Raw genomic sequence first — 16,260 nt, 5'->3', positions numbered from 1 at the left:
TTCAAGCTAACAGCCGCTGACTTAGTGAGTGTTTTTAGGAAAAACGGCTCAACATTGCTGGACTTTCTTGCCAACCCTTTTTATTAAAAAAAAGGCATGTTTATTCTCTGGAAGCCGCACTATTAGGAATTTCACGGCCTGTGGCTGAATAATAATAACTAATAATAATAATTAATAATACAATAATCAATAACTAATAATAAATTAATATTTTCTTTAGTTCGTAGGAATGGTAGAGTACAGAGGAAAAGATGTAAGACTTAAATTATAACGTAGCAACAAGCACTTATGGTTGTGTTTTAGTGTTAGACTAAAGAACTCAATATTACCTATATAAATGAAGGCGTATACATAAGCTGTGAGATGAATTGCTTACTTAGGTATATGTAGAGTAGGAAGGACTGAAAAGTGGCTAGCGGAAAAGAAGAACGAAAGTTTAGGAAAAAAAATTAGAAAAGTTCCTTGGAGACATGATCCATGGGGGTAAAGGAAATAAAGAAATAGGAAATATAAGGAGGTTGCCGATAAGAAATTGTTCATAAGTTTCGCGAGGAGGGAGGAAGACAATAATTAAGATATAGGCGAATGGAGTGGGCAAACAAGACGAAGAACAATCAAGTTGTTGAAGGATTAGCGCTGAAATGCTTCTTACTTTTCCCAAAACCTTCTCCTTCCTTTAAAGAATTGAACTCGTTTCACACCAATGCAACATTGACTTTAACAGCTGAATAGTGCACGAACTTCGTTTGCGGAAACTCCCACAACATTAATGGTTTTTGTTCATCGTGGTGAAATAAACATTCTGGCTGCATTATTCGACGAACAAATAAAGAGTCTTTAGAAAAACTAGAAATGAATCAGATAAAGACCACATAATCCATTGTTTTAATAATTTTTACAAGAAATGCAGTCCATGGTAACTTATATCTTTAAGTTCCAATAAAATCCGACCTTTAGATATATTATTATTATTATTATTATTATTATTATTATTATTATTATTATTATTATTATTATTACCATCCAGTAAATGAAACCTATTCATATGGAACAATCCCTCAGAGCCCGTTGACTTGAGATTCAAGCTTCCAAAGGATATGGTGTCCATTAGGAAGAAGTAAGAGGAAGTAAAGGGATATATATATACAGAGAGAACAGATACCACACATTAAAACAAAGAGAAAAAATGGATAAAGAATCATTCACTCCAGATATAATTCATCCAAGTATAAATAACCTTTTGGGAAAGAATGCTAACGCACACCGCCTTTGGGAATGGTGCCGATAAACAAACGCAGAATGCCTCATGGCAATTGCTGTAATAACAGTGCCGCGTTCAGAGAGAGAGAGAGAGAGAGAGAGAGAGAGAGAGCCACCATCCATAAAGACGCCTTTTTATCGCAGGAAATACGAGCCGAAGCTGCAACGCCCTTTGCAGGTCGGGGGAGAGAGAGAGAGAGAGGAGAAATGTTCCGTCCGAGTATTTGCATTTTTAATGGCTTCTGTTGTCTCTCCGTTCCTATTTTTTTTAGCATCTCTAAAAACCTGGTTTTAATGTAGATTAAGGTGAAATTAATGAAGTCTCAGTGGGTTACTGAAAAAATATTTTCTCTTATTCGTCCTCAGTTATTACCTGTCTGTCCGACTTATATACTCTGTTCAATAACATATATATTCTCCCGTCTGCTAAGGTTATTGGGTTTGAGAATACTTATTCGAAGAGTTTGAAGGCGTATCTTCAAAATTTCTTAATTTGCTATGTCTCGAAACCTTTTGTTTAATTGCTGAGCAAGCATGTAACCCTCTTATTATTATTATTATTATTATTATTATTATTATTATTATTATTATTATTATTATTATTATTATTATTTAGGAAGCAGAGCCTCTCTCAAGCATACTTTATTAAAAGTAATGGCTACTTCAGCAGAGTTACACTTGTAGAGATTCTTCTCTATTTTCCGAATAGCGGCTTTTTCCGTGCTACTTAAACAGGCTAGTAGAGCGCCTATAGAGGTCATGATCAAATACAGTCAAAATTGGTGTATATATTTGAATTTTACAGATAAACTATGATACCATAGTCATCAAAGTCATTAAAAATTTTCGCTCTCTCTCTCTCTCTCTCTCTCTCTCTCTCTCTCTCTCTCTCTCTTTCTTGAAGCAAGCGAGCTTTCGTCTGGAGCTGCCAGACATCCTTGGGCCATTAACTTGAAATTCAACGTTCCAAAAAATATGGTGTTCATTAGGAAGAAGTAAGAGGCATTTAAGGGAAACACAGGAAGCTGTTTTCAAATATTGCATCACTTCTATCATGAGCAGGGATGTCGTATAGTTATTATATACTTTTGACGTTTCAATTTTTCACGCTTGGCTGTAACTTTTTTTTGAGGGGTGGGGTGGGGTTGGGGGGGGGGGGGGGGGGGGGGGGGGAGTAAGCCATAACGCATTTGTCTTGGCTTACGAAATTTCTTCGATCCTGACTTGAAGAGATACTGACAGAACTGACCTTCTATTCATCGGTTATTTTAGTAGTCAAAACTGATACGAATATTGACAATGGGATATATATATATATATGTGTGTGTATGTATGTATGTATGTATGTATGTATGTATGTATAATCTAGTATCACAAAACCCTTGGATTACATTGAAGACCGAGGTCCCCAAACTACAATGAAAGAAGTTGAAAAGATTCCACAAATTTAGAGCATTTACTGAATGGGTCTCTGAGATGAAAATTGCCCTGCTCTTAAAAATAGTTTGCTCCTGGCAAAGCGGTAATATCTGAGAACGCTCCAATGTAAGAGAGTTATGGTAAGAGCCTCAGGGCACAGCGGAATGGATGGCCATTCATAGGAACCCGTGGATGCCCAGGTAGCAAGAGCCAGTCTTTTTGACTGCTGGGAAAAGGAGTAAGCTTCCGCAATTAGATGTGAAGAGGAGAGGTTGATAGATACCTTGCCAGCGGGTGTCGGCCTCTGACTAAAAGTATAGTTTGATTCCCAGATTCTTAGGAGAGTGAGAGACGCTGCTACTTTCAGCTGACACTTTATGGAAGCACAGGCTTTTTCGATACATTTATGTATACCTATATATATAAATATACTACACACACACACACACACACACACACACACACACACACACACATATATATATAGATATATATATATATATATATATATATATATATATATACTTATACCTATACCTATATATATATATATATATATATATATATATATAGATATATATATATATATATATATATATATATGTATATATAGTATATATAGGTAGTATAATATATATATATATATATATATATATATATATATATATATATATATATATATATATATATATATATACCTATATACCATTATATATATACTATATATATATATATATATATCATATATATATATATATATATATATATATATATATATATATATATATATATACCTATATACCTATATATATATAAATATATATATATATATATATATATATATATATATATATATATATATATATATATATGTGTGTGTGGTGTGTGTGTGTGTGTGTGTGTGTGTGTATAGTCGGGTTTTATCTTGAGGTCAGTTAGAATGTTTCTTTATCTGGTTGGGCTGTGGGTTAGGGGTCTACGGTTAATAAGGAATAGTGTTGAATACTGAATGAAGACCCTGAACCCTTTTTCCCACTGACAGTTCTCTCTCTCTCTCTCTCTCTCTCTCTCTCTCTCTCTCTCTCTCAAATTCACTTGGCCGTGCCCCTGATTAACTGGAAGATTTCACTTACTGCAAATCTGCCCCAAGGCAACTCAAGTGTTGATTGACTTTTTACACTGGACATCGCCGTTACATCGCTGTTTACTTCCTCAAAAATTATCCACTGCAGAAACCTTAATCTCCTTTGACGCAGAGGACATTAACCTTTAGTACTGCTTCGTGAATATATGAGAGCTAATACCATTTCTGTCGCCATTATTGCAACAATTACTAAAGGGTATATCACCTGTTGGGCTCTCAGTCTGGTTTTAATACCTATGATTAATGCGTTTCCGTCACGAGAGTGGAATTCTGTGCCGAATGGGAATAAATGCAAGTGCGCACGAAAGCTGAAATGTTCACTCGATCATAATTCGCGAGGAACAGCCATTAACTTAATTTGAAGTGTTATATTGCTCGACAAAGTAAAAAAACACTTTCGCCCTTCATTCAAATGTGTAAGGACTGCAGTCATATTCTTAATAGTGAAAATTGATCCGAATAAGATAGTTGAATGCAATGTGCTTGGGACGTCAGTCAATCTAATTATATTTCCTTAAAAATTTTATTAATGAGTGCGTATGATTATTTGCATATACAGGTGACTCTTTTGGTCCCTTTATCCTTATCTAATGTACTGTTTTACTTATCAGATATACAGGAAATGAATCAAAGCTTTTCAAAAGTTTGCTTATGCATCTCTACAAATATATATATATATATATATATATATATATATATATATATATATATATATAATAGATATGATTTATTACATCACCGTGAATCATATAAATCATTCGAGCTACAAATGTCCTTTAATATCTAATTCGCTCTACCTCAGAATTGATATATTTTCATATATGTACCGAGGGGGAATTTTTTAGTTGATAATAATTTCGTACCCACATGGGATCGAACCACCGTCCAGTTGGACGGGGAACGAAATCAGGATCGGACAGTGACGCTACCGAAACGGCTATCAGAGAGGCTAAAGGTTTATATCGATTCTGACCATTACAAATCAACGCCGATCTCGTTGTATTTTGTAATTAGAATCGATATGAAACCCCCTCCGCCATGCTAGCCGATTCGAGTGTTTGACCCACGCAGCCTTGTACATATATGAAAATATATCAATTCCAAGGTAGAGCGAATTAGATATTAAAGGACATTTGTAGCTCGAATGATTTGTATGAATCACGGTGATGTGATAAATATTCATAACAAGGCTGCGTGGGTCAAACGCTCGAATCGGCTAGCATGGTGGAGGGGGTTTCATATCGATTCTAATTACAAAATACAACGAGATCGGCGTTGATTTGTAATGGTCAGAATCGATATAAACCTTTAGCCTCTCTGAAGCCGTTTCGGTAGAGTCACTGTCCGATCCTGATTTCGTTCCCCGTCCAACTGGACGGTGGTTTGATCCCATGTGGGTACGAAATTATTATCAACTAAAAAATTCCCCCTCGGTACATATATGAAAATATATAAATTCCGAGGTAGAGCGAATTAGATATTAAAGGACATTTGTAGCTCGAATGATATATATATATACTATATATATATATATATATATATATATATATATATATATATATATATATATATATATATATAACTGGTAAAAATTTCTGTTACAACAGAATTCCCTTCCACTAATGAAAAGAGCCATAAAAAAGCCAAAATATAAAGAAAAAACTAATTTATAGTTTGGCGTTTCTTAAGGGTCCTTTTATATGTAGATATATGCTATAGATATATATGTATAATATTATATAGATATAATATATATATATATATATAATATAGTATATATATATAATATATATATATATATATATATATACATAATATAGTGTGGGTGTGGGTGTGTATCATGTAAATATACAGATATATATATAGATAGAATATATATATATATATATAGAATAATATATATATGAGATATAGATATATAGAGTAGAGAGGAATATATATATAGAGATAGATAATATAGATAGATAGTGATATATATATATATAGATAATATAGAATATATAGATAAGAGCTCGATAGCTATATATATACACACACACATAGCGATAATATATATATATATAATAATATATATTATATATATATATATATATATATATATATACATATATAAATATATATAAATATCTATAAATATAACATATAATATATATATATTATATATATAGATATATATATATGATAATGCACAATATATAATATATATAATATATCGATATTATATATAATCTAATATATATAATACATATATATATATGTGTGTGTGTGTGTGTGTGTGTGTGGTGTGTATGTGTGTGTGGGTGGGTGTATATGTTATATATATTATATATTATATATATATATAATAGATATATATATAAATTATATTATATAATAATAAATATTCCAATTATTGCTTTCTTTCTCCAGCCTTTTTCTATTTATCCGCCCTCCATCTCTCACCTCGTTATTCTTGCCTTTATCCATTCATGAATGACACTGCAGAAGATTTCTCAGAATCGAGTAAATCTCTCCATCATCCCTCCTCTGCAAGCCATGATGTCCATTGTCATCGAAGTAGGACAATCATGATTCCCCACTTGTTACTCCAACTGAGGTTTCCAATTGTCGATTACAAAATGCTCTTCACGCGGTCATGAATTAACCGACCCACTGATGTATACATTGAATGACACGGACCCTCATCGCATCCTACCATCTGTCATCCCTGCGACAAATCTGCTGAGCTTTTGGAAGTCAGTTCTCCAGCTCATTGACCTTATTTACTTAGTCTATTACACTAATTAGAGAGTCTGTCTTCCATATTGGATAACAAAACAATTGTTCCCTACCCATAAGAAGTCTTATTGTTCGTTATTGGATATCGACTTCAGAGTAGCCTTTATGATTTGCTATTGTTAAGTGAATAATACGAAGGATAGTTCAGTTGCACGAGCCGGCCTGGGTCAAACAAGGCCTCTTTGTCTAGTTTGGTAAGTGCCGGAGCGACAGAGATACTAGGAAATATCATAAGTGCTGACTCCTGATGCTTCCATATCATGTAATTCTTTATTTCAATAACTGGAGAAGTTGCATTTACCATCTCACACGAAATGATGAGCATGTAGGAATGTAAATATATGTTTACGCTTCTGAATAGACTTCCGCGGAGCTTATTTTTTCTTCCAGTGACAAAAAGAAAGAAAAGGAAGAAACCGCTTAGGTGGACCCAATTGGGGCAGTTTTCCAAATGAACATCACAAAACAGAATGGTCATCCCCTGTAAGACTCTTTTACCAGCCATGATGACAAAACTCTTAAAGTTGAGTAAACTAACAACATCGCATCAAAACATGTTTTCGATATTCCACGTAAATGAAGGACTGTCATTTTAACTTAAGGACAAAGACATAAGTTCCAGAATAATCAAAGCAATTGACGTTCATCACTTTTATTTCTTCCTGCCATCAGAGAGCGCTCGATGGACGACAACTTCGTCATCGGTCTCAAATAATTTGTCCCCGTGTTCTTACAAAATTCAAGTTTGCATATTCATAAATCTTATGTTCCTATATGTATCTCGATCATCTGCTTCATGGTTTTAGTTCATATCGAGTTCTATTTGTTTCTTATTGCGTTTTGAAGTTTTTTTTTTTTTTTTTTTTTTTTGATTGGTGACACTTGAACTTTATAATTAACTCAATAGTTTAGGCCTCACATTACCACCGCAAAATGGAGGCAGTTAAAAGAACCAAACAAGTTCATTCCCTCGATGGGAAAAAACGTATCAAAGAAGATGTGGGGATGTTATTTCCTTATCTTCATTACCGCAACCTCGTTTAACTTGCTACTCATACCTGGAAAGTAAAGATGCAAGCTCCCGTTTTTCTTAAAACAAATATCGCTCCCTTTCATCTCAATGAAACGAAAACCTACGGTGTAAGAGAATATCTTGCATGGCTGATCTATGTGCAGGTTAGTTATGCTCCACCTTTTGCGTAGTTAGTTAGTAAAAAATAAAAAAAAACGAAAGACTGCTGCAGTCGGACACAACGGATTCACATTGTTGCAAAATTAAAAATCTCCAATGGCTGACTGAGTTGTTGCGCTTAATAGTATCTCGAATGTCTGAACCGTGTTGCAAATCATTGCCTGCAAAGCTTATCCCTGTGTTGAGGATGATACATCTAAAAGTGCCAACATGCCGATCCTGCGCGCCAGACGTGATATCCAAAGCTTTCCCGATTTCTTTGCGCAACTAACCTTCCAAATCACTGTGTGATTCTACCAAATTGATATCTCCAAATTGAATGGTTATTGCCTAAGAATACTTATCACCATATGCTGTTCTATTGCTACCGAGTCTCGCGGCACCCCCTTTTTGAGAGAGAGAGATGAGTAGAGAGAGAGTAGAACCGGGAGTAGACGAGAGATCGATGACGTAGATAGAGATGAGAGAAGAGAGAGAGAGAGAAACTCCCCAAAGTTCCTCTTATAGTTGTACCTTTACTGCGGTTCAATTATCGAAGAAAATGAAGAAATAGATAAGATCTGGCTATATTTGCGTCCATCCTCACAGATGGACGATACTGCCGCACCGTCAAACCACCTAGCGTGAATCCTTCATGATGTTTTATCAACAGAAACCTGGACATTGAAGTTGCTATGTTAAAAAAATTCGCTTGCATTCTCAGTTATGGATATAGTTTTTATTAAGTCGATTGAAAAGTACAAATGGAAAATTATATATTTGTAAACAATAATCATTATTTTCTATTATGAACCAATCAAAATTTTTAATCGGTCATCATATACTATACCATATAATAACAATTAATATGAATTTAAATTTAATACATTATCACTGACATCGTCGCATTTATAGTAATGAGCAAAGCTAATCTGTTATATGAACAGGTATCACTTTTCATGACTAAATACAAGGAAGATCCTCAAACGCAAAGTCTTCTGATATACCGACAGCATAGTCACAGAGAGAGAGAGAGAGAGAGATAGAAGAGAGAGAGAGAGAGAGAGGAGAGAGGAATAAATATTTTAATCCTTGCCAATCAATACCAAGCAATAGCCGCGGTAGAATCCACATGATGTTCCAGCGACCGGTGTTTGAAAATGGGCCGTGTTGCTGTGTTCCAAGAAAGCGAAAGAGAGAGAGAGAGAGAGAGAGAGAGAGAGAGGAAGAGAGAGAGAGAGAGAGATCATCATCAACATCACTTTATGAAACAGAATAAGGGATTTAAAGAATGCTTCCAAAGGAGGTCCCGTCTTCAGAATCACGGATAATGAAGCTGAGCAGAAATCTTCGTTATTAAAAAGACTTATCGCAAGTTCATTAGAGTACTGGGAGGAGAAGCTGATAGAAACAAGCAGGAGGAGAGAGAGAGAGAGAGCTTTTCTAAGTAGTCAATATTTTTTCCAAGGATTATGCCAGCGGAAGAGATTTACAGAAGTCATAGTTTATAATGAGAGAGAGAGAGAGAGAGAGAGAGGAGACGAGAGAGAGAGAGATAGAGAGAAATATGACCTCATTTCCGATACAAGCTTACCAAAAAAAGTCAAGGCATTTGATAAAGAAACTCACAAAGAATAATACTAAAGAAAATTTCATGAAGGTATTCGATTATTTGTGGTAAAAATGGATTTAATGATAGTAATTGGGTAATGAAAGCATGTGGCTTATTTATAGATTATTATATATATAGATTATAAATATAGATATATATATAATATATATATAGAATATATAGATATATAATATATAATATATATATATATAGTATATATATACTTTTCACTAGTGCTTGAGTTGTATCCAGTTTTTCTTTATTTACTGTTGGAACAATAGATAAATTAGAATCTCTCTTTGAAAAACTACATTTAAAGAATCGTGAAAGCATTTAAAATAGGGAGAGAAATCTAAAGAGCACCATAAAAACTAGTAAGAGTAGATAGAAAGCTTCTTTCTCCTGTATAAGGCCTACGGATGAAAGGACAAAGAAGTCCGACCAGGAAACTGGGGTCTCATAAAGAAATATGTAACAAAAGGAGACCCACCATACTGCAGGTTCCCAAAAGGCCCTCTGGGAATATTGAGATCTTGAGATGATGTGGTCAAAAGGGATGAAAGAAAGAAAAAGTACAAGACCGAATACGGGAGAGTTATATCATCTCGGCATTCCCCCCCAGATCACCTTACTTGAACTTTCCTTCATAAAATTCTGAGAGACAATTTAGCAGACTGCTGACTAAAGAATTAACCCACCGAGTGGGGTCTTTTCAACACCCAGTTACGAAACACCGAGCAGTCTCTTGTTAAATATGTATCTTATGCTAACAGAATAACAATGAAAATTACAGACGGGCTAAAGACGCAGCAGAAATTATAAACAATAGAAAGGAAAAAGAAGCACACGGCTCCGAAATATGTCGAAGCTTGCAGAAAGAAACTGACCAACCCAAGTCATTATATTTTTACCAAGGTATGTTTTTCAATCATCAGAAGGAGAAAGAAGAAAATAAACCCAGAACGGCAAATTTCGGGGAAGTCAGTTTGGTGTAGATGCTTTCATGATTGCAAACGAAACTTAATAATAATAATAATAATAATAATAATAATATAATAATACCATCCTCAACAAGAGCACGAGAACCCCTGAAGCCGACGCATTGAGGTACCAGTATACAATGCCCAGTCCCGGATGCAGCGCGCCTACGTAGGTAGGACGACCAGAGACGGTCGAGAGGACTTCGTGCCAAGCCCAAGAGGGGGCTATAAAGAACAACGCCCGCCACCAAACATCACGAGGCCATCTCCGATATGTCATTCATAAAGAACACGAAGATCTAGGAAGGCCCTGATGCCCGTCAGTATGCCGCCTGCTGCGAGGCGCTACCATCCAGCAAATTAAAAACCTAATGAAATACGACGCAGGAAGAATCTTCCTCCCGACGAGTAGAGAAGACCGGCCACAACAATGACCCAACCGAATCCATGACAACTCTACGATGACAAGCCCCGAACGAAGGTATCCTGCAGCCGATGGAAACAAGTAGCCGTGACGTCCACAGCGTAGCGCAACGCCCCATCCAAGTTACAGCGCCCGCCTTAGGAAGGTCCAGGCGGCTGCAGGATATGCTGCAACGCAACCATCGGCCGAAGAAAGTGGGCTTGAGACCTGGCCAGGCAGCCAATGGAAAACAAGACTCACCGCCACCAGCCAATAGAGACAAGCATGGCGCAGAACCCCCTGCTTGTCAGCCACAGATATAAGGAGGACGACACCGCACCAAGATAAGTCCACCTCAGCTTCCCAGCCGAGGGATGTCGCAGGCTCAGACGAAGCTCGCTTTAAGAAAGAGGAGAGATGAGAGAGAGATTGAGCAAAGAGGAGAGCGAGTAGAGAGAGAGAGAGGAGAGAGAAAATCGTTAAGGGTTTGATGACTATGGTATATAGTTTATCTGAAAATTTAAAAAATACACCTATTTTGACCCTGTATTTTACCATGACCTCTATAGGCGCTCTTACTCAGCATTGTTTAATAGCACGGAAAAAGCCGCTATTCGCAAAATAGATAGAATCTCTACAAGTGTAACGCTGCTGAAGTAGCATACTTTTAATAAAGTATGCTGAGGAGAGAGGTATGCTTCCTAAGTACAATAATATAATAATATAATAATGACCCTCTCTGGACAATTGTTTCATTAGTGTAAAACTGCTTTGAGGGTTTCCTCCTTTAAAACCTTTCAAGCTTTTGCTGGTTAGTTTCCCTTTACCCCCGAATAATTACCTCATTGGTCCCGTGCTGGTCTTTTGGCACTAATCTTTAATCTTATTCCTATTCTTCTTCTTATTCCTTCGTCTTCTTCAACCCTGTTCCTCGATGTCCTTGCATTCTTCTGGTTATTGCTCATCGCAATTCGACCCAGTATTGACATCCAGCGTATGTTGACAGAGGCCTTTGTGTGTTGGGCACAAATAAACAAACACTGTTTGGTTGCGTCATACCCTCTACATTTTAAGCCCTTGCAGCCTGGGTGAACTTATGATGAGGAAATGGGTCAAGTTTCGCCATAAGACAGCGTTCCTTTGAGTCATATCTAGTTTATGAACGAGGGAGAGATGGAGAAATTATATATATATATATATTATATATTATATATACGTATATATATAATATATATATATATATATTATATATATATTAGATATATATATATAATAATATATAGATATAATATATATAATACTATATAGCTATATAAAAACTCCAATTTCCGGAGCAACAGCTCGAAGAAACACATCCAAGGGGGTCAGGGAAGGCACTACCATAGGATTTATTAAATATATGCCGACGTTTCACAACTCCACATAGTGCATTCAGGCTGCAAAACAAGGAAACATTGGCGATCAATAAACTAATAAAATACAGAATTACATATTATAATTATGTTAAAAACATTTCAGAATATAATTAATAAACATACTTAAAGAACACGCAAACGGGTGGTGACAACCTACCAGAAGGAAGTTAAAAAAACATTACTAGTCGTTATAGAGTACGACGATTCGAGAGAGAGAGAGATGGGAGAGAGAAGAGAGAGAGAGAGAGAGAGAGAGAGAGAAACAATAACAAAATACAGACAGAGAAAAAACAGCTCAACAAGACAATCAGGCAATAAACAATTGTTGTGGATGACGGTTGGGATTTTAACGGTGGTACAGTCAATGATAAATAATAAATTCCAGTATGGTTAGTCGTTTTCTTTTTTGTAACCTGTCTACTATGAAAACTCTTTATTGCTCATATAGGTTACATATTTGAAGATTTTATATTGATTGTCAGGGTAGACAATCTACTCCAGTCTGAAAGCGACCCCTCGTGAGCATCAATGCGCACTCGCAACAGCCTCTTTGTGACATCCGACATAGATCCCTGACTACATATGGGGCACTTGTTACTAATATAAACGTTGGATGTAAACAAAAGGACTGAGCTGTCTTTGAAATTGAAGAGTGGAGCCAAACTGTTCGGGGTCTTCGGAATGAGTTTCAGGTTGAGGGCTTAATTCCTTTTGAATGATCGTTACAATTTGCTTCCGACTAGTGTAATATTGTAGGAGGGGAAAGCCGCGACAAATTCATTTTAGGGGACCGTGTGATATAGAGGAGGTGCGTCATCATTCTATAAACATATCTTAAACTGTCTGAAGAATAAGTTTGATGGAAAACAGTTGTTCCGAAATAGTTTGAAAGAGGTGTTATTCTTCAGAAAGGTCAGCCAATAGATGACAGAGTAAAAGCCCTGTGGAGGAGAGTAGAAACAGCGTTTAATTAAAGTGATGAAATAACACGAGCTATAAAATGTCATCCCTTAAACCCGTAAATGTGACTTTACGATATATACCAGTGTGGAATCCTACCGATTCTTGGAAACAAGAACATCAAAAATGGGAGTTTACCATTAGATCTTTTCTAGCGTTAATTTAATGTTGGGTGTTGGGTATTGACGAGTCCAAGAAAGAATCTGCATTAAAATCTTGTTTAAATAGGACAACGTGCATCAACATAACGTTATAAATAAAGGGAGGAAGATAAGGGGGCAGGTATCATATGTGCTCTTCAGAGAGTCATAAAAAATGTCTTGCGAACGTAGGTCCCAAAGGACTTCCATGGCCATTCCCTCCACTGTTTGTAACAAGAACTCCATGAAAAGAAGGCTGTGTCCATCACGCACCAGCTTCTAAAAAACTGTTTTAAAACGATTCTTGCTGAAATTATGAAATAAAGCATTGTCACTCAGGAAAAACTTATTTAAAATAATTGAATGTTTCCCCCACAGGGTACGTTGGGAACAAGGATTCAAAACGTCCAGGCTAACCCGAATAAGTCGGATGTCCGTTGAAATTCATCCTGAGGTCGGTCAGCAGAAACACGTTAAGGGAAGGCCCTTAGTTAAATGGTTTTTTTTTTTTTCCTTGCTTGTTTTTTTCGTTTTTTCATTTTTTCTTTATCCTTCCTTTTTTTTACTCATTCTTTGTTTGTTTGATCTTCCAGAATAGGTAACTAGGGAATGTAGCAAGATTGTAGTTGGCGTGTTAATAGAGGAAAGAAGAGGAGCATTGAGGACATCGCGTCTTGGGAACCTGGGAATCCATACAGAATACCTATGAAGAACCTGTAACAAACAAACTTTGGTACATGCGTTCGTCCTATAATACATTTGGTTTCAATGCTCTGAGGAATGGTTAATTATCCTCGGATAATTTATATTATACAAGTCAGGGGAGCCGAGTTTTTCAAATTTTGAGTATCATCAAGGAATTTCCTTTATCTATGTAGTCATGTTTATTGAGAATAAACTTGTACCCCTACCTTTGCCCGGCTTGACGATTAATGATGATCTTTATCAGGCTAAGTTCTGAAGGGAAGGTAATCCTCTCTCACGGAAGAAGGGGTCATCGTGTTTTTAAGTTGTTGATGAGGTGTGTGAGTCTAAGCTTGAAATCGCGTGATCTCTAGGCTATCTACATAGGGCTAAAAGAAGAGTCAATAAATCTGTGAAACAGTGATTCTATAGGGAGAAAAAATGTTGATAACTAGTTAAAATTCGGGAGGCAGAAGTCCCAGTCCCAAAGAAGAAGAATCCCCTCCCCCTCTTCGGACAAACTCTATTGAAGGAGAGACAGAATTTATGTTTTATTGAAAACAGGAATAGCAACACCTAAACTCGTACTTCTTATAATGTCTAATAATAATACGCTGAAAGGAAGATATTAATGGTCTGTTAAAAAGTCGAGTGAAAATAACAGATCTAAAAAATGTGGAGTGATTCAACACTTCCGTTTGTCATAGACCGTGTCACTGAGTCTCTTTAAACCATGTATTTGAACTTATTCAATTTTCTAACAATTTCTGGTAGAATCAGTATAGATTCGAGTGATACAGAGAAGTCTTATTAGCTTAAACTTAACAAAACCGTGGTACTATGTTATCAGTGGAAGTACTGTAGATAAATCTAAACTAATTTTTCTTTTCCCGTTTCTTGGTAAATGGTCTCAATGAGCGGCACTTGGCGAGGAGAGAGTGTTCATATCTAGTCCGAATCACTCATGAAAATGGTTCAGTACACCAGCACGAAGTTTCAATAGGGAGAGTAAGGACAAAGAAAATTCTAAAACCATGCCATTGGCGCCAGCTGAACTGTCTGTAGACTCGATGATAACTCCCAATTTCCGGAGCAAACAGCTCGAAGAACAACCTAAGGCGGGTCAGGAAAGGCACTATAAATATGCATTTATTAAAATATATGCCGACGTTTCAAAACTCACATAGTTGCATTTCCAGGCTGCAAACAAAGCGAACATGGGCGACAATAAAACTAATAAAAATCCGAAATTACATATTATAATACGTTAAAACATTCAGAATATAATGAATAAAACATTTACTTAAAAGAACAAGCAAATGCTGTGACAACCTACCCAGAAGAGTAAAAACATATAGTCGTTATAGAGTTACGACGAGAGATGAGAGAGAGAGTAGAGAGAGAGAGAAGAGAGAGAAGAGACAATAACAACATACAGAAGAGAAAAAAAGCCAACAAGGACATCAGCAATAAAACAATTGTTGTGGATGACGTTTGGAGTTTAAACGGTGGTAAAGTCAATTGATAATAAATAGATTCCAGTATTTTTGAGGGGTCGTTTCTTTTTGATTCGTCTTACATTATGAAAAATCTTTATTGTCTATCGGTTTTACATATTTTGAAAATGATTTGATATTAGATTGTTTCTGGGCTAGACATCTACTCCCAGTTCTGAAGATGACCCTCTGTGAGCATCATGCGCACTCGCAACAGCTCTTTGCACATATACATAGATCCCTGAATACATCTGGGGCACTTGACTAGATATAAAAGTTGGATGTAAACAAAGGACTGAGCTGTCTTTGAACTTGAAGAGTGAGACAACTGTCGGGGATTCTTCGAAATGAAGTTTCAGGTCTGAGGGCCGGTTAATGTTAGAAATGAGATAAATTCAAAATACATGGGAATTTAAAGAGACTCAGTGACACGGTTCTATGAACATATAAAACGAAAGTGTTCGAATCACTCACTTTTTTAGATTATTTATTTCACTCGACTTTTTACAAGACCAGTAAAGTTCCTTCAGCGTAAATTAGTAGACAGAATAGAAGGTAAAGAGTTTTAGGTGTACTATTACGTTTCAATAAAACAGAAATTCTGTCTTCAACCTGTTCAAATAGAGTTATGTCGAAGAGTGAGAAATCGCTCTCTGTGGGTCGGACGTCTGCCTCCCGAATTTTAAACCTAGTATCAACAATTTTTTATCCCTATAGAATCGCTGTTGCAAAGGATTATGACTTCCTTTTTAGCAAAATATTAATAGCACAAGATCACAGATTTCAGCTTAGCCCACA

The sequence above is a fragment of the Macrobrachium nipponense genome, chromosome 14 (assembly GCF_015104395.2).
Source record: "Macrobrachium nipponense isolate FS-2020 chromosome 14, ASM1510439v2, whole genome shotgun sequence".
NCBI classification, from domain to species: Eukaryota; Metazoa; Arthropoda; class Malacostraca; order Decapoda; family Palaemonidae; genus Macrobrachium; species Macrobrachium nipponense.
Note: the sequence above shows the minus strand (reverse complement) of the source record.